We start from the raw sequence: 20469 nt of genomic DNA on the forward strand, positions 1-20469 counted from the left end.
AAACAAAGAGATAACAGATACTGATTATACAGATTATACAGAAACAGATAACAGATACTGATCAGTATCATGCAGATACTGATTTTGTGATTGGTAATACTGTGGAAAATAGTATATGGGAAAAACAGCATATCAGAGTGAAGCTTGCATTTGCAATGAAGTAAAAATACAAGTTTACCTGTTTAGGAACTAGACACCCATGCAAATACTTCCTGGTTTTGGAGTATAAAACTTAATAATTTCTGCTCCTTAATATTGGAATATGATCCCAATATTACCGCGTGGAACGTGCCTGGGCTCATCTGGCCCTTGCTGCTTGACCAGAGGTGGCAACCACAACACCTTCCTTAATCTCTAGAATCTCAACTCTACAGTAATGTAATTCTACTGTGATTTTTTGTATTATCCCAAGGATCATCTTCTCCTGGTAATTCTAGACCACATTTAAATTTTCCTTCTAACTACAACCACCATTATCACTACTACCTACTACTAATACTACTACTACTTTTACTACTACAATGATACTTCTCTCAGTGGTTTAAGGTGCACTGCAGATATTCCAAAATGAAGCAAAAAACCCTGAAAAGGGTGTGGTATTGTGAAGTTTGAATACTCTTGGGACAGTAATGAAATTGTTTAATGATTAATAATGAGAGAGAAATTAATGTATAGGCGTTCTCTATAAAGCAATTCTCTAAAATGTTCATATGAATTAATTAAGGGAATTAATGTTAAAAGGGAAAAAAAGCAGTAAACCCCTGAATTGAGGTACTCCTACAGAATTAAAGTGAATGTAGTTTGATTTGATTAGTCATAAGGAATTAAGTTTGATTATTTTACACAATTTGTCAAAACCTTGAGAACACTTTAAGCCCAAATGGGAAATCTTCTCCTCTTTGAGTGTTGAGCAGGCCAATAAAATCCCTTTTATGAATCACACATTAGTAATCTTCTTAAAAGTTGTGCAATATTAATATAGAAAAAAATTCCTGTCATTGTAAACCATTCAATTGAAATATCAGTCCGTATCTGATCTCTGGACAGCAGTTTCTTTTGCCATCACCTCAAAGTAAAAAGCAGGATCTTGGAATATGTGGTACTAAAACCATGCAGAAGATACTTGTTTGTTAAAATGTTGGCTGCTCTTTCCTTCAGCCCTCACTGCCCTTGCTGACAACAGTAATCACCCACAGAATACAAATACTGCGTGGATGAAGCTTCTGTAGCACATTCTTTAACCTCTAGTGCTAAATGTAGCCTTGTGTTATTCCAATCACTTTTTAAAAAAAATCCAATTATATTTTATATTCAATTATATCAAAGGCATTCATCATCTCACTGATCTGCCTGATTGGTCTCAAGAAGTTCTGGCAAACATACTGAGGGAACAAAGTATTATAGAAATGATATGTGCACTCTATAGCCATTTTCTGTTTGGTCATGAAGACTGGGTAGACTGGGCAGATTAGGTTGATTGATCAATCAGCTGTGCAGAGGGAAAAAAAAGAGGGGAGGAAGACCATTTTCCACAATCCCCTCTCCTCCGTTCTCCTCATGCCTTCCAGAGTGATCTGCGAGCCTGTGGGGTGTTGAGGTCAGAGGATCCTGAGAAATTTTGTAAATGGTGGAAGTGAAAGAAAATTGAACCTAATCTTGCATAACCTGTTGGAGGGACAGGCAAGGAACCAACACTTGTTAAATGCAAAGGCACTTCTGTGAGGATTAGATCATATCTTTAAAGTTGTTATGACTAAGGGGCCTCAGAGCTGCCTGAGTATTTGTGAAGTCTTGAATAACTAAACCCTAAAATTTTACACAAAATATCTAATGCTTTCCTGGTGCTTATAGAAGATTTTCTTGATAAGTTATATTCACCAAAGAAAATCTCAATCAGAAATCTTACCAGTCCTTAGCTTTCTGTGAGGTACCAGGAACTATTTTCACCACCATGATCCTAAAACCTTGCATTTCATAATTTTTTGTGACATATATATAAATTTCTAATGAACATGCCATGACACAGTCGCTGGGGAGCCCAGTCCATACTATTGCACAGTCACTGAAGTATAGTACTTTCCTTTTGATCTAAGGTCCTTTTACTGTTCTGTAATAAATGGGATAGTTCATGAAATGCTAAAGTATGTCATGTTTCAAACTAGAGGAAGAGATGAGCAATATGCAAATGAACATATAGTAGTTCTTATATAAAAGTGCAAAGGGTAGGTAGGATAATTTAAAAAAGGTCAAGAGAGTTGCATTCATTGTAATGCTGTACCTTTCTGGTGTGGACAAAAAAAAAATTATCTTGCAATTTTCTGGCCTTGTAGATTAAAGTCCTTCTGTGACCCTCTGTGGTATGTATTTGAAGAATTATGGGAGCATGGCAAGCATAGTAGGTGCATTGTCCCAAATTCAGCTCCTTGCTACATTTTCAGACTGCATTTCATAATTTTTCCAGATCTATAGAATTTTTTTATGTTAGAGCATTGAAGCAACAATTGTATTGCATCCTGAAATCAAGAGTGGAGTAGTTATGCCATTTTTTAATAGTGCAGTGTAAATTTATTGATGTGGAAGAAATATCTTAAGATATTTAGGATAGCTAATGCAAGAACTGGGACGATGCCTCCATTTTTTCTTTGTGTGGGCAATGATTATAGGTCTGCCTTTCTCTTTTACTTCCTAAATTTAGTCAGATGCTGTAGCATTTTGTCACTTGAAGCATCAATAGATCCCATAAAGTCAGCTGCAAGCTGACATAATGGTATAAAGGATTTCATTAATACTGGTTTTATGAAAGATCATCTTTTCAAGGAATTAAAAGTCAATGACATCCTTGTATAAATTATGTTAATAGCAAATGCTATTAAACAGCATTAAAACACAACTCCACCACTATCTCAGAGCTCTTGCCATTTATCACGCTTGGAGATCCTTAGGAATTACGTTTTTCTTTAAAGTTATGGGGTTTTTTTTCCCCAGGCTGGCTTTATTTGGATGGTTGAGTCTGATCAAAGGGGTAAAGTTTTCTCCCTCACAAAATTTATTCGCATGTATTTTATTCATGCACATTCTACAGCACAAGGGAAGGAAATTGAGGATGGTTTACTTTTCTTTGTACAGTCATGGGAATTTTTTTTCAGTTTTTGGCTTATGATGCTTCTCTGTGACTCTACTCTTTGATTCCCTCTGGAAAAATGTTCTTTCTGAAGTCACTGTCAGTTGTTTACACTTTGAAAAGTGTGCTCCCAAATGTGGAATTACAGAGATTAGCATTGTGATCACTGTAGCACAAAAGACACAATGTGATTAAAATCCTCCACTGAGGGGCCCAGAGAACTCATGTGAACCAGCCTAATGAAAATAAGAAAAACTTTTAAAAAGGGATCTCTTCAGCCTGCATTATCTCCTACTTACACGCAAAAATCCTACCCAAGGACAAGAAGGGTCCCAGAAGGATGTTTCAAGAAAAGTTTTCAGTTTGTTTTTATGAAAGACTGTCATCTCATTGTCAGTCTTCTTTCATTGAAAGCCGTGCTTGAACAAATCTTGGAACTTTTTGTGAAATGTAGCTAGGATATGGAAAACAAGAAAAAGAACTGTAAGCAGAGCACAAAGACTTAAACATGCAATTCTTACTCTGCAAGAGACTGTGTGTTGAAGTGGGCAAAGGGCCAATGTTTTATGGAGTTCTGGAGTAGCTGGACTTATAACGTGACCTGATAGTCCTACAGTGTGATGGTTTTTGTTTTGTTTATTTTTCCTGTCACTATTCCAGTTCTACTTTGTGTTTGTCTTAGAAAAACAAGAAATAAAGAAAGCAGAAAAAATATTTAGGGAAAATTTAAAGACTATATGAGGCAGAAGTTGGCCTTACCAGTATGTCTGGTCCTCCATCCTGTGATGCACCTGTTCTTGCTTAATTCCTCAAAAACATCTAGCTTTAACTAGTGACCAAAATGTGAGTTCAGGTAGTGGAATTACCCAACTATTTCCCTTTACAGCAATTTGTTTGTTTCTTTTGAGAAGTACCACGTGATTTCTGACTTCCAGATAATATGGGACACCCAGATAACCTTTTATGTCCCATCTCCTGACTTTTATAAGTCTTGTCATCTTGTTGGGGAAATGGGAAAGTCAGACTTACACAGTAGAGAGCTGTCTATTCCTCTTTCTTACTCCTCTTCCAGATTTCAATGTACCAAATTTAACAGAGGAAAAGTGCTTCCATCTCTTATACCAAAGTAATGGCCCAGAGTGAATTTATCACTTGGTTATAACGGAAGCTAATTTTTAAATCTGTATGGTGAGATTTTGTCTCTAGGTTATTTTGTAAGATTTGGTATAAACAGCAGTGTTGGTTTTGAAATCTCCTGTGCCCACAGGAAATCTAAGAGAAAAAGGAATGAAGAGAGATAAATTTTTATCATTTCTAATTCCTTAATCTTGTTTTATATCTGTACTATTTGGAACAGTTAAACAATATCTGTAAAAGCATTTATTGTACCGTTATTCATTAAAGTAGTCAGGAAAGGACAGCAAAGTGGAAGGACCACTTTGTGGTGTGAATGTTTCCAGTTTTCCATCTCTTTTGGAAACGATCATTTTGAGGAAGAGAGCACATTAGGGCTGAATGCTTAGTGATTTAAACTGATAAAAATATCTTCACATAATACAAAGAACAGGATGGGAACGTAATTATTGTTCCATCATTCCTTCATGTGCTTCATATGCCTATCTATAGAGAAACTTGATTTTCTGAAAGTTCATATTTCATGGCACTGAAGTTACAATTTATATTGAGAAAACTGATAAAGCAATTAGGCAACATTAAATCTTAACTTCTTAGAACCTTAAATAAAACCAGATTTGTAGTCATAGAAGCAAAGTTCAAAATTTTTCTACTTGTTTAATTAAAAAAATAAGTCCTAAGAAAAGTAATTTAGGTGAAGATGATCTAGACCTGGTTGTAGAGTTCCTGTAGATCATCCCTTTCAAATGTGATTAAGTACATTTGGTATTTGACTTGATTTGAGGTGTGTTTGACCTTTGCAGCATCTAAGCCTAAACAGACAGATAGACTCATTAGACAGCCATATCTTTTTTTTTTTTTTTTTTTTTTTTTTTTTTTTTTTTTTTACCACATACCCATAAATTTTATTTCTTTCCTTTCTTTCCTTTGGATCTTGATATACCCTTTCCCTCCTAGCTTCTGGTGGTGTAGAGGAAAAATGATAAATAGTTTTGCCTTTTGTTTTTAAACCTTGCCATAAATATATAGTAATTACATCTCATTCAAAGGAAAAAGCGATTTAGTTTGCAAATTAATTAATAGATGTCTTCTGTCACATCATCATGAAGAAAATGGAACTTATTAAAATTGCAGTCTCAGGTTGGGAGAATTGTAGTAAATTTACAAAATACAGTGAAAGGCATTGGCTGGATTATCAACTGCTATAAAGCGATACAGCCTATTGTAAAAAAATAATAAAAATAAATGCTTCCAAATTTTCTGTACAGCATTCAGCAAGCACCTAGCAGTAAATTTTCAACATCTGGTTACCAGGCAGTTGTTTGACTTTTGCCAAGTTCTTCATGTGCAAGCCACCCTACAGCCAGAACTCAAAGCTGGCTACAGACCATTTTTTGTATTCTGTGATAACAGAAATATTTTGTGATAACAGACACTGTTTTTTTTTATTGTTTGATTCTATGGTATTTGCCATAAGAATGGGCTTTAAGAGAGAAATTTGCATTGCTGTGTAACACCATATTTTTGTCAGAATTTCGAGCTTGTATGTCCAGTAGAAAAGCTGACTGCTTTTTGTTCTTTCAATGTATAGGAGCACTGAAAGACATTAGACTGCATATAGTATGTATCTGTTATCAGTGATCAGTTCTTTGAAGTTCTGATTATTTTCAAGTCTTCTTGGCTTCTAAACATGATCAAAATTATTAGAATTCTGTAGGTGAACTGATATCTGGAATAAAAAAATGCCATGGAATACTTGGGTAAAAAAAACTGTGTCTCACTATTTCTCAGTAAGTTATTAAATTTTGTTGAATATGTAATTTATTTCGACTCAGATTGCAATCTGTACATAGTATTACATACATAAGAAATCCTTGCATATGAACCCTTTTTGTTTAAAATTTTTTTGGTAATTTCTGTAAGTACTCTCATCTTCACAGCCCATGAGTCCTGTTGCTTTTCTCCTTTACCCTCACACCATTCTTTAGATGGAGGGAGAGATTCCTTCCTTCCTTCCTTCCTTCCTTCCTTCCTTCCTTCCTTCCTTCCTTCCTTCCTTCCTTCCGCCCCTTCCTTCCGCCCCTTCCTTCCGCCCCTTCCTTCCGCCCCTTCCTTCCGCCCCTTCCTTCCGCCCCTTCCGCCCCTTCCTTCCGCCCCTTCCTTCCTTCCGCCACTTCCTTCCTTCCTTCCGCCACTTCCTTCCGCCACTTCCTTCCGCCACTTCCTTCCTTCCGCCCCTTCCGCCCCTTCCGCCCCTTCCGCCCCTTCCTTCCTTCCTTCCGCCCCTTCCTTCCGCCACTTCCTTCCTTCCTTCCGCCCCTTCCTTCCTTCCTTCCTTCCTTCCGCCACTTCCTTCCGCCACTTCCTTCCGCCACTTCCTTCCGCCACTTCCTTCCGCCACTTCCTTCCGCCACTTCCTTCCTTCCGCCACTTCCTTCCTTCCGCCACTTCCTTCCACCACTACCTTCCTTCCTTCCTTCCTTCCTTCCTTCCTTCCTTCCTTCCTTCCTTCCTTCCGCCCCTTCCGCCCCTTCCGCCCCTTCCTTCCTTCCTTCCACCCCTTCCTTCCTTCCGCCCCTTCCTTCCTTCCGCCCCTTCCTTCCTTCCGCCCCTTCCTTCCGCCCCTTCCTTCCTTCCGCCCCTTCCTTCCTCCCTCCCTCCCTCCCTCCCTTCCTTCCGCCACTTCCTTCCGCCACTTCCTTCCGCCACTTCCTTCCTTCCGCCACTTCCTTCCTTCCGCCACTTCCGCCACTTCCTTCCTTCCGCCCTTTCCGCCACTTCCTTCCTTCCGCCCCTTCCTTCCTTCCTTCCGCCCCTTCCTTCCGCCCCTTCCTTCCGCCCCTTCCTTCCTTTCTTCCTTCCTTCCGCCACTTCCTTCCGCCACTTCCTTCCGCCACTTCCTTCCTTCCTTCCGCCACTTCCTTCCTTCCTTCCGCCACTTCCTTCCTTCCTTCCTTCCTTCCGCCACTTCCTTCCTTCCTTCCTTCCTTCCTTCCTTCCTTCCTTCCTTCCTTCCTTCCGCCACTTCCTTCCGCCACTTCCTTCCGCCACTTCCTTCCGCCACTTCCTTCCTTCCGCCACTTCCTTCCGCCACTTCCTTCCTTCCGCCACTTCCTTCCTTCCTTCCTTCCGCCACTTCCTTCCTTCCTTCTGCCACTTCCTTCCGCCACTTCCTTCCGCCACTTCCTTCCTTCCGCCACTTCCTTCCTTCCTTCCATGGTTTGAAGATGCTGTGAATATACACTGATTTTCCAAGGCTTTGCAAAGCTGATACTACTATTCCTATTGTACTGAAGGAAAGCACAGGGTTTTGTGAAATTATCTGTGGGAATTCAAGGCATTTTAAGAATCTATCTATCCTATTTTTTCCTCTATGTTCCCTCTGTACTGAGTAGAGAAAGAAAATCACATCAAGGAGATTATTCTCAAAACCAGCAAATTTTTTTCAGCTGCTGGTACATAAGATGAGTAGCATTAAAAGAAGCAAATTATATTATAACAAAATAAGGGAATAATTTCACCTTAAAAAGAGGATATCGCATATCAATAATTATTATATTTTTAATGGTACATGTTTTCAATTATTTTCAAAAAAATGCTAAAAACAGTTGAATTATTATGCTGGTATTTAATGCCAGGTCATAACATAAAGTACAAACATAAACATAACTTGAAGAAAAATCTGTAGCATTATGACACTAACTTCTGACATTTATACTTTTATAAACAACAATTTTCAGATGCCAGTAATTCAGGTTTCAGACAGTTATAGCCTTACATTTTTGTTCAAGAATATTTCAGTGGTGAAAGTGTTAATTATTCCTTTTAGCTGATATTTTTTTCATTTTATTTTCATGGGAAACCTGTTTGAATAAAAAGTTGCTTTCATTAACTAGGAAGAAGATTTACTAGCATGCTTAATTTTTAAAGTGGCCAATTAGTCTTGTACTTTTTTCTAACTATTAAGGTTTTCCCAAGAGTTGGAGTGATTATTAGGTAGCTATCATGAAAGCACTTTAAGTATTGTATTGATTTTTGGGGTTTTCTGCTTTCAACTGCAAAAAATATTTCAGTTTTGTGCACTACATTTATACCAGTTTTTATTAAAGGATTCTGTCTCAATGGAGTAAAGTTCAGCGTTTGCTGTAACAGTGGAGAAAAAATGTCAAATCCTGAGAAATAAAGGAGAAAGCTCACATTTTATTTTCTTTGTGTATAGCTGAAAGGCTTATAAGTTCACCATTTCAGCTTTTAGGAGAGTAAAGGTATGGTGAATCAATCCTACCTAAAATACCTTTCAGAGTCTTTAAGGACATCAACAGCTGTGCATGCACAGACACCTCTAGCTCACAAGTGACAGGGACACTCACTCAGGGCTGTTCTCAGCGTTTCTGATTAAAAAGTGTCAATAGCATGTCATCAGATTCGTCTTTGAGGCCTGATCATGCTGGAAGGGAAGCAGACATGAGAAAAGATTATGATCTTCTTTCCCCTGTGCTTGCAGGAGTATAAATCATTACTTAATTGCGTTTTGCAGAGAAGCAGTGATAAAACTTAAGTGTAAATCAGGCACTGTACAAATTCATTGTAAATCAAATTAATGGCTGATCAGAAAATAGGAATTCATTATATTTGCCACTTTTCATACTTTAGATAAACTAAGGAGAAAATAAGTCTGTCATAATCTTTAATAACAAGCTAATAGAAATTTAAGACCTGATCCATTAATCTCTGGATGCATTATGTCCACAAAAAATAGCTTGTGGTTTAATGAGTCTTTTAGTTTACAGCAAATGGTGAATATCAATACCAAGCACTCATAACAACTCAGTTCAGGGTATGATATAGTAAAGCTTTTTCCTGATAAGAAAAAGCATGAGGCTTTTTTGTTTGGTGGGGGATTTTTGTTGTTTTTTTCTTTTTTGCTCACCCCTTATGAAACCGGAAAGGTTAAATGTACAGAAGGGTGTTTTGCACTGTAAAACATGCAGAGTTTTGTACCTACATTTCAGCATGCAAGAACTTAGCTACACTTACTTACTCTTCTGTAGTTTAACTCCACTTCAGAGACTAACTTGTGACCTCAGGCAAACTCCCTGACTGAAGACTAGGAGGAAAATTAATTTTCCCATGTGTAGCAGCGATGTGGCATTGTGCCCTAGAGGAACACTTCTGAAGGTCTGTCTGCAGACCAAGGCCAGTGCCTTGGCCACAGCAGAGAATTGGTGCAGTTTGTGAGGGCCAGGTGGCTGCTCCTGGGCAGGTCTGGGAAAATGCACTGCAGCTTCCAGCAGAGTGAAACCCATCCTTGTGAGCTATGTAGTACAGAGGCTTCTGAGGCTTTTAAAAATTAAGTACTAACATATAACTTTTCAAAACTTCTGCTCCTGCTGGAAGAAAAGAGAAAAGAGATACAGTTCAGACACTTTCCAGTTTGCCCCTGACACTTGCTTTATGGGGAGCTTCCTTTAGTGAAGGAGCACCTGTCCAAACCTTACCAGGACAATTGATACCCATCATGTAGACAATTTGTGCTTATTAGGCAGATGTGTTCTTTTTATTGCACTTCATTGGTAATGCAGTTGTTGTATAAACTCTTCAGCTGCTGAATTATAAAGATCTTCATATTTAAAAGCTCAGGAATCTTTGTGCAGTAAATCAATATCCCTGTGCACAAGTAAAGGATAGGAAAGAAAAATATAAGATCTTAATTAGCCAATGTTTCCTTCAGAGAAATATGTAGAATGTGCTTTACTCTACTTCTCAAGTTATTTTTGATCTGTTGACTCTCCAATTTTTCTATTTTGTACAGTTTTCGTAACCGCTGTCCCCTTTGTGGTCTTTATTCATTCTTCCCTTGTTATTGCAATGTATAAAATTAAGGAGGTGAGCATTCACTTGTAATTTATAGTGTTTAGGGTCCTGGGACTTCACTTCCCTGTTAATTAAGCGCCTTATTTTTTCAGTGGTTCTTCTTTTAAAATGTCTACACCACATGCATCTTAAAACAACAAACAGTGGTCTCTGGCTTGAGGTGGAGTCACCTGGGCTTACAATGAATGGGTGATTATTTGACTTTTAGTAGTATAACTGACATCTGCTAAGCAGCTAAATTAATCACAGATGAGTAGGTGCTAGGGTTGCCTTAGGGTATATTCCAGACCTCCTGTACTTGGGAGTGGTAACCGGAATTTAAATAGGAGACCTGGCAATTGAAAAGCTTCCAAGGTAATAAAAAGCATGGTAGGTATTTCTAAGGGGAATCTCAGCAATATTTGTTTTGTTTCTGGTCGCTTACATGGCAGAAGAAGCACAACATTGCAGTTTCAGAAGGCTGTATTTATCTGGTAATACTTCACTTGAAACAGCCCCAAACATAGGATAGATTTCCATTTACCTGAAATCTTGCTACTTATATCTGGCCTATTAAAGATTAAATAAAAACAAAGTTTGAATAAAACCAACCTGTACAGAAATTAAAAAGGAAGACATTAATAGATATTCTGAGACTAAATTAAAAACAATCAGACAAACAAAAATCGTGCAAACACAACCAATAAAGAATGGAACTTCCCTTACCTGGAGCACACTGAAGTATACACATTTTTTTATTCCCATTAAACATACTTAAAAAATTGGTTATATGTCAGTAAAACGCTGCATACAAGCTCCTGCCTTACACAGAAAATAGAATTAATATTGCCACTAGTTCCTGGTTGCAGCTGTCCCTGGTTAAATACCAGCAGCACTGCTCTGCTCTGATGCCCTCAATGTTCAGCTGGGCATTTAAAAACACCTGTCTCTGGGAAAGTTCATTTAACAAATTCACCTTGAATAATTTTTGTACTTTCTCTATTGTTATGGCTTGCAAGAGCTCAATAAAAATCTTTAAAGGCTTTACCAGATCCCTGAGCAACTTCAGGATAAATGTTCAGTTCAGTTAAAATGTCAGTTGAAAGAATTGACTTTCACATTGCTATAACCTGGCCTTTCTGCATCAATCTTTAATCTTTTCTGAAGAAAATTTGTAACTTTGGTTGGTAATCTGGCCTTGGCCTTTTGTTAATTGCATGCTACTCCTGGGAGAATTTTCTTTTTGTGTATTTTCTTTCACTATTCAGCAGTGAAATGCTCTTCTGCCCTGCTTATGCTTCTGTGCTCCAGGATGGTCAAGGCTCAGTAGGTGCTTAGCCATGTCAGCCTGAAACATTTTGGATTTTCTCAATATATAATTAAATGGATTTGCTTTGGTCTCCATTGCTTGCCAAGTAAGTTCAGGATGTTAATTCAGTCTAAATGTCAAGTTAAAAGTAATACAATTCCAGCCTGCTGAATCATCTTGTTAACTCATTCTTCTTTTTACTTTGACCTTTCCTTAGGGAGGTACAGGTATTGCTCGATTAGTTTCAGCCTTTCCAGAAGAATAGTGGAATTTTATATGACTACCCCAGCTCTGAGGTCATTAAATTCACACTGGACAGGTTTTCACTGGCTCTAACTATATCTATCCCTACTTCCTCATTGCACTGTGAAGATTTTTGCTGTCCCAAAACTCAGAAATGAAAGTGTTGCTCACAAGTGAGCTGAACTTGCAATATCCTTATTTAATAAATACTGACTTGAAGAGTGTTGGACTTGAACTGTTGCTAAAATAATATATATATCAGGGCACTAATTGTCCCAGATATATTAACCCTATTGAAATTAGAATTAGAAGGAATTCTAGAGCATTATTAAAAACATCTCTGTTGATTTTTCCTGGCTGTAATTGTTAAAAAAAAAAAGCATATCCAAAACAAAATTAGGCTGTAAAAAAATTGCTCTAGTGTCAATCTCTACTTTGCAAAATAAAGGATATATTATACAAATGGAAGTAGTATTAGTTTGCAGATTGAGAGATTGAAACACAGATGTGACTGCTTGCCATGTGCAGAATGCCCATCCTTAGTGTGTAACATCCTCAGTGGCTACAGCCCCCTTTACAAGACTTACAGTAAATAGCCATGGAGATCATCAGCTGGGAAGTGAGTTAGAAATTGCTGGGAAAGGAATTGAAAGAAATATCCCCAGTGTTGTTATACCATTGTATAAACTTGAATATTGCAAGGAATACTGGTCATCCACTTGAAAAGAATATAAGAAAAATGGAAAAAGTGCAAAAAGGGTAAAATATGCTATCAGAGCTACAGAAGTAGTGTTCATGGAGAGATCAAAAGTCAGAGAAATATCCTCAGCAAACAACAATCAGATATTATCATCTTTCAAGTATGGTACTACAGTTCAGAAACTCAAGGTGAAATCCCAGATTCCAAGATTAATATCATATGATTAATATAAATGATCCAAGCTGGAAAGCATCCTGGCCCATATAGAGTACCACAGAGAACCCTGTGTATATAGGTAGTGTTTCAGAAGAACATGAACTCTGAATTTCCAAGTACAACTCCATAAGTGAGCAAGAATTGACAGTATCACACCAATTCCTTCCTTCTCCATTCCCTTAGCATTTTCCTTTCCTTTGCTCCTCCTTTCCCTCCCCGTTCCACCATTTTCCCTCCTCTTCCATCCTCTCCTGTCCTTTTCTCTCCTCCTCATTCCTGTTAGTCTCAGCAAGAAGCTTGCTGATAACAATTGTTTTCATCTAAATTAAAGCACACATTAAGGTGTAGCTACCTGACCATGTCTGCTGACTGAACCATTCTAATGGAACCCCTCTATTAGATTACTCTTAGATTGGTCCTGAAAAAAACCTGCAGCTGTATGAACTGAAACCTTCTTGGACACAGTCAGTGGTCTCACTGGCAAAAGACCAGTTTGCTATCTGTTCAACTGCTACTTTACTCTTTCAGGACTCTAATCACCACCAAAAAGAAAAAAAATCAAAACATACTAAAGAATAGCTACCATAATTCATAATTCATAATATTCTTCTACTGCACCTTTGTCTGTCCCCTTGGAGTACGTGAGAATGCATGGCAGGTAGCTGAAATGAACCATTACAGAGTGATAGCAATTATTCTGCTTGGATACAAAATTTGGAATCTGTATTGATTGTTTTCAGTTATCATCAGTACTGTGTTATTCATTGTGTTCCCCTATAACCCCGAAATCTGTGCTACCTGAAGAAATAATTTATAAAAATGCTACCTTTTGTACAGCAGCAGAGTAACAACAATATAGATCTGTTTGCTATACTGCTTCCCTTCAACAAATGAGAAACAAATTTCAGGGAAAACTAATCTTATTTAGAAGTAAAGTTCCAAACCAAAGGTACCTTGTATCCCAGTCATCTTCTAAGAGGTTATTTTGGTCTTTTTCTTACTGAAATTGTTTCTTTGCTATAATAATACTCTTTTACAGGCTCAGACCTGTCAGGATTCAAAAGAATTTGTAGTATCAAAGCCAATATAACCTGATGGGCTACTGGTGTTTTTCACTGTTTTCTTCCAAAGTAAGTATGCCTGTCAGGAAGATGTGTTTTACTTTATACATGATTACAGTTCACATATAAAAATGAAATGGAGCTTGCCAACTAACCAAGTTTTGCAAAGTTGCACATCCTATTTTTAATGTATAATCTATTTCTCTTCCCTATCAACAGTACAATTCAGCATCAGTATACTTTACAATCATGTGTCAGCACTATCTGTATTGTGCTCTTTCTACAGAGAAATGACTTGTCTAAGTCTGGTAAAGTTAACACAGCTCATCACTTTTACAAATGCCTGGCTTTCTCCTAGAAATGCCAGTAAGCTGCCAGCTGGGCTTTTAGTGCTATAAAACTGCCACTTCTTCCTTAAGTGGTGATGGTGACTTTATAAAAATCACTGACCTGCCTTTAAGCAAGCTTGGTGAACTTCATTTCAGTGAGGACCATTGGTAGCCTGCTGCAAAGTTAGCAGGAAATACTGAGTAGATCCCCACTTCTCAGATGAATGCTCTGTGCTATGGGCAATTTTAACACTTACTCAGCATTAACAGGCTTAGTAGTGGCCTACTAATCCTTAGTAGGATTCATAAGAGAAAAGCCTTATTTTCTATCCATCAGTCAGGCCATTAACTGCAGAAACATCAGCCAAAGAGTTTTGTTTTGTAACAATCCACTACCTGGACATTTCCAATTACCTCCTTTCCATGGACACCACATTGAGTCATAGTTTGGCAACACCAAACAGGAAGTAGAAGGTGTTTTTTAAAGTGTTTTCTTCTTACTACTCTAAATAGACTTTGATGTCTTTGTAGTTGTGTATTCTGAATTGGAGCTGCCAATATAAGTTGCTCAAAAGTTGGCCAGAATCAGCTGTACTCACATTTTGACAGGTGACCTGGTCTAGAGGACAAAAGGGAAGCTAGTTCTGATACAGCTCAAATTCTTTGCACATGACATGCCCTTAGCAACTAGGTAAATACTGTCCTAGAGGACTCCCTTTAAGGTGCCCATTTCATAGAGATCTGTCAAGTGCTTTCAGCACCTTCATTAATGAGATTGGCCTATAATTAAAACTCAGTAAACATCAGGATTGGTCAATGTAAGTGCAGCGTTTTGCACAATGAGAAATCATGCAAGATGAAAAAACACAGGCTGGGAATCAATCAGTAAAGTCTAAAGGATCTAATTTGAATAGTGAGTCCCAAACAATGTGTGATTTTGGGAATATGATATCTTTCCAAACAGAATTGTGAAACAGGTGAGCAGAGGTGTGGACCACCTGACCTTAGTTGTGCTCGGTTCTGTCTGCTTGGTTTTGTTAAACCAGGATATGCACATTTTGATATGTGAACAGTTTTCAAATGTAAAAACACTGCTACTAAAGAGAAGCAGTTGTGACTTGTGGTTGCATACCCTGACACTAATGGAAAGACACAAAGAAACATTTTCTAGAAATTAAAGTTTAGAAAAGATGTTACTTAAATGTTGAAATCATGGAGAAGGTTATTCAGGGTATGAAATATCTTTCTATTAGACAGTAAATTTCAGGTTGATTGAGGAGTATTTATCCTGCATTTAGTGCATGTGGGGAAAGGGGGATGCCACCAAATCCCTTGAGAATCCTTCTAGCCCTCTGGCTGTAAGATTTTAAATGCATAAAATTCATGGAATTCCAAATGTTTATTTGCAAAGATAGTAAAATCACTTCATCACAGTAACAGGAAATGTATAGTACTAGAGTAGTTTATGACAACATGAAAATAAAATGCTAGGAAAGCAGAGAAATTCAGTCCTTTGTCTCCACCAGCTGCTATTTATTTTAATGTGCATCTGACAAAGAAATATAAACTTTCAGAATGCCAGATTTGTGAATATGTAACAACAACTATAACCCAAAACTTTGCTGACTCTGTCACGTTTGGCATTTGTTTTCTCTTAGAGAATATTTTATGGCATGTTTATTTTACTTTGGGTTGCATATTTCAGTGTTTCACTTACATTAGAAAACATGCACTTTGTTTTCTTTTCAAATATTATGTCCAACTTCAGAAGATACACAAAGGAAAAAAAAAAGCTTTAATCTGGAGTTGAACAATCATGTATGCTGGTAAAAGTATAATTCAGAGACATTTTGCTAAAAAAGCCGCAAACATATATCTGGTTTTTTGCTCTGTTTTCTAATGATGATGCTGACTCTGCAGGGAAGACATCTAGTTGGCTCCACTTTAGGCCATAATTTGGTGTAAAACTGAAATAAATAAAAAATGGTATTTATATCCCTGCCTCAGCCATATGTATCTAGAACTTACAGGTTTTCAAGCATCATTGCTTCCACAGCTCCTCTCTTCCATCAGAGAGAATATAGGGGATGGAAATTCGAAGTCTCTCAACAAGCTCATCCATTCGAGCATTTCTAAGCATTTGGAAAATTAGAATGTTTAGAGTTATAAAAAAAAGCATCTTATTTTTGTTAGTTTTGTTCAAAATTCTAACAAGGAATAGTATCTAAACACAACTGCCATCTTTTCTGTATTATGTAGAAGTCATAATGTGTTTTTACATGTCGTGCTGCATATCACAAAGCTATGCTCAGAACATACAAATACTGGATTTTGCATGTCTCAGAGTACTGGGCATGGATAAAATCTGGTCAATTCTTTTAGACTGGGCACTCTGGGACTTGATTCTCTAGTCCATTTCTTTCTGTGTCATATTGCTGCCCACCAGCTGTATTATGCTATATCTGACACTTTCAAAGTCTTTCTCATTATTTACACCCTTTTTTCTTCTGTCACCTTTTTCTTAAATTCCTTTATGAGGTGCCTAAAACTGGAGTCTATGGATCTGTGCAAACAGATCCATGTCAGGTTTCTGCAGGCATGATGATTCCGAGTGCTGCAGGCTTGGAGAAGTCGCTCCCATGCAGTTTCCCACATCTTGTTTGCAGTGAAGCAATGCCTGGCTGCCCACAGTGAATGCCCTCCTCTTTAGAGAACATTGCTGACAGAGTGTGTTCATTCCAGCCAAGGGGCTGAACAAGCCCTCTGCCTTCCCTTTCTTGGAGGACTCTGATGTAAAGAGGAATGCTGCTTTGAAGCCATCCTCAAGGTGCCTTTGGATGGGTGCACAGAGTGGATGTTCCCAGACTGAAGCTGATGGTTCTCCCAAAAGGCTGCAAGTGCCACTGGGAAAGGCAGCATCAAAAAAGGCAGAGCCTGTAGCACCAGACTAGAAAAACCTCTCTGGACAAATCACTAGAAAGGGCCACATATATGTTAGAGAATGGGTGTTACTTACTTAATGTCTAATTATTTATTCTTTCCTTACCTATTTCCTGATCTTTTTCTTAGATTCTTTTATGCTGCCTTCACCTTGTAATGTCAAACTTTGGTCTAATGTTATGAATACCCCAGCTCCAATGGATTTTTTTAAAAAATTTGTTTTGTGGGGGTAGGAATGAAACTTCTTAAAAAAAAAAAAAAGGAAATTTTTGTTAGGTAGGTTTTGGTTTGGTTTTTATTAACTGTGCTTATTCTAGATAGATGTAAAAATCAGCCAAAGTATTTCATGCTCTGCTTATTTCCAATAGCCACTGATTTCACATAATTTATAAAGGACTGTCTGTAATCTGCAAGCTACAGAAAATGAATTTATCTTCCTTTTCTGTGTGTGAAGATAAATAAATGTTTATGAACACCAGTCTAGGTACAACTCACTAAGCCAACTTCCCTTGCTTACCCTGTCACCTGTCAGAGTGAGAGCTAGAGACACCTGACTTCTTCAGGTGCAACACAGTCCTGAGTACCCCTCTCCCAAGGAAAAAAACTGTGTACAGCTGAGCTTCAGTCTTACTGATTAAATTTAATTTGTCTGTTAGCTATTTACATTGATTTCTATGTCCAGTTTGTCATTCTGTGTTGAAAAAAGGATTATATGCTGTAGAGTGGGATTTAAAACCAGGAGGGTATCAAGGGTCCTGGTGAGAGGAGAAGAATTGAAGACTTACAGACTTCTCAGAGTCGGGTTGATTTTGTTTGTTTTTTTCTTAATACACCTGTGCCATGGCAAGTGTATTAGAATTTGAGGGAAATCTGGAAGAGAACATTTTCAGGGTATTTTTGGTATGATTCCTGTATTTTTCAAGATGTCAGTTAGATGAGAGCTTTGAAAACACTTTGTATTTATATTCTTTGTAGGGTCTATAGGATTTGACAAGCCCATCTATTAGGCCTATTTAAATATAAGCAGCTGCATGTCAAAAGCATACTCACACATCCTTAATGATTCCTTGCTCTATGTCAGCAGAAATTTTCAGGAAAGTGGGAGGGAAAGTCAGTAAAGTTTGGGAAAGTCCACCCTCTTCCCAGGAGAAAGGGTAACTGTGGTTACAATTAGGAGTGCTGCTACCAATCCAGAGGAAAGCAAAGCTCGAGTTCTCACCCACATATGCTAGCCTGGTGAAAAGTAGCATTAAAGGTGAGTGGGAGCTTACATTTCTGCAAAAATGTACCCAGGGGAATAGCCAAGCTCCATTTTCAGGGAAAACATTACCCTGACACCTTTTTTTTTTTTTAAATTCATGCCCCAGATTCAAAGTATTGATAGTTCCAGTAGAAAAGGTTGTGGTTAATTTAATTCATGAGGTAAAGAGGGCAGTGAGTAATACTTTCATCACAACTTGCTTTTTCCTAACTTTCTTCTCCAAACTTGGATGACTCTGGTGTAAAAGTTTTCACATAATTATGGAAATATGTATGTGGATGTGTGTGTATAAAATGTGTGTATATATATTTGTAAGATACATAATGTGTGGTGTGTATACGTTTTTGCATAAATACAAATATATGTATATGCATATTTCAAAGTGTTATTTTTTTGTCATTGATTGAAAAAATTTTTTCTTTAGGTGCAGGAAAGTGTGCAGTCCATTTAATATGTAGATGGTAGAACATTGTTGTTTAGCATAATGTATTATAGAAAGAGACCTGGAAAGAAATTTAACACCTGCCAGTTCATCTGTTGTTGAAGAGTTCAACTTTATTAATGATGTTGCATTTACACATTCTACTTGTTGCTGTCTCTGGAAGAAAAAGCACAGAAACCAAGAAGGAATTAAGGTCTGACATTTTCCCTTCCTGCTTCAGAAATTCTTCAATGCGAAATACATCAAAGTCAGCTTTAATTTTCTTTTCATTTTTCCTTTCCTTTATTGTCAGTTGGGCTGTTCAGTCAGTCAAAGCCATCACAAATATTTTTAAAACAACAACAACAAAAACCCTAACCCAAACCAGAAGTTGGTTATTAAATTATTGGTTAAAAATATAATTTGTTGGCAAGCTTTTCAAGAAGAGGAATTTTAAACTAAATTACTGCCTTGATTTTCTGAAAGCATCTCATCACTTTCCACCTTTATAATGGCAAGTTGTGTTGCAGAGCAGCAACACGTGTAGGAATGTTATAATACAAATTCCCATCTTCCTTGTGTTAAGGACTCCAGGGCTGGATGCAGCGCTTCAGGTGGGCTCTCCTGAGGGCAGAGTAGAGGAGGAAAATCAGCTCCCCCAAGCTGCTGTCCAGTTCTCTCTTGGTGCAGCCCAGGATGTATTTGGGCTTTCTGGGCTGAGAGTGCACATTGCCAGCTTACATCCAGATTTTCATCAATGAGAACCCTGAATTCCTTTTCTGCAGGGATGGTCACAAGGACTTTTCTCAGTCTGCATTAATTTTTGGGATTTCTCCAACCCGTGTGCAGCATCTGGCATTTGGACTTGCTGAATTTCCAAAACTTAGTGTTTTGACAATGCTGTCAGTCATATGGTGTGATTATTGGAGCTGCCCTGCGCAAGAGCTGGAGTTGGACTTTGATGATCCTTTTAAGAGTATCTCATGCATTTCTCTTTCTAAAACCAAGCTGTTAATGCAACCCAAATGATAGCAAGCCTTTACACTTTTAATCTTCTCATGCTCACTGATGCTAGAAAATCCACAATGAATAAAGAAGGTCAGGATAAAGCATGAATTATCAATGATGAGAGCAACACCATGAGTTCCTTGTTTAATATATGGGAATATGTTCACTGTGATAGTCAAATTGCTGCTAAAAGCCGTTTAGCAATAGAAAAAAAATCCTGCATCTAAGAGGATTGTGGTGTTCCTTAAGTCAGCCATAGAACTTGGCATGATTTTAGCATCAATAGCGGTTATGCTTTAAGGGCACTGTACAAAGCTGTGAATTTTGTATTTAAAGCATCACTTCACCTTGCGGCATTAAAGCAGCTAATTCCCGTTTCAATAACAAAAATTTACAATAAAACCAGTTTTCAGCTGATAAAATATCTTTCCCGTGGACTTAAATTCCTACACTTAACAGTGACATAAAATAATATGGCCCCTTGTGTGGCTTTATGGCTTCTGCCTTCTGTATTTGTTGCTATTACCGCATTATGTGGCCCCAGCTGAGCAAAATGCTCATGTGCATGTTTAAATCTCAGTTTGCTCACTGAATATATAAGTGTAAATGCTTTGCAGAGTCAAGGCCCATTGAATTCTAAGATGACCCAAAACAGATGTTTCTGTTCACTCTCCATTTCCACAGGACAATATATCTCTTCAGTGTTCAATTATTTTGAACTGAGCCACCTCACTGCTAACAAAGGACACATTTATTTTTTAAGCCAGTGAACCCTCTTTTTCCAGGATTGCCTATTTTAAACAAAAAAGTATTTAATCCCCCTTATTATTAATCTGTACAGTACTGGATCTGGGGTAGCTCACACTGAGAAAT

At 37.7% G+C, this 20469-nt stretch overlaps 1 protein-coding gene across 1 annotated transcript in view; it reads left to right on the top strand.

Moving 5' to 3' along the window:
* Nucleotides 1-20469, top strand: part of LOC102066016 (pinopsin) — an 83119-nt gene that overhangs the window by 30071 nt on the left and 32579 nt on the right. The gene's annotated exons all lie outside the window — the stretch shown is intronic.

Source organism: Zonotrichia albicollis, chromosome 2 (genome assembly GCF_047830755.1).
Source record: "Zonotrichia albicollis isolate bZonAlb1 chromosome 2, bZonAlb1.hap1, whole genome shotgun sequence".
In the NCBI taxonomy this organism is placed as follows: Eukaryota; Metazoa; Chordata; class Aves; order Passeriformes; family Passerellidae; genus Zonotrichia; species Zonotrichia albicollis.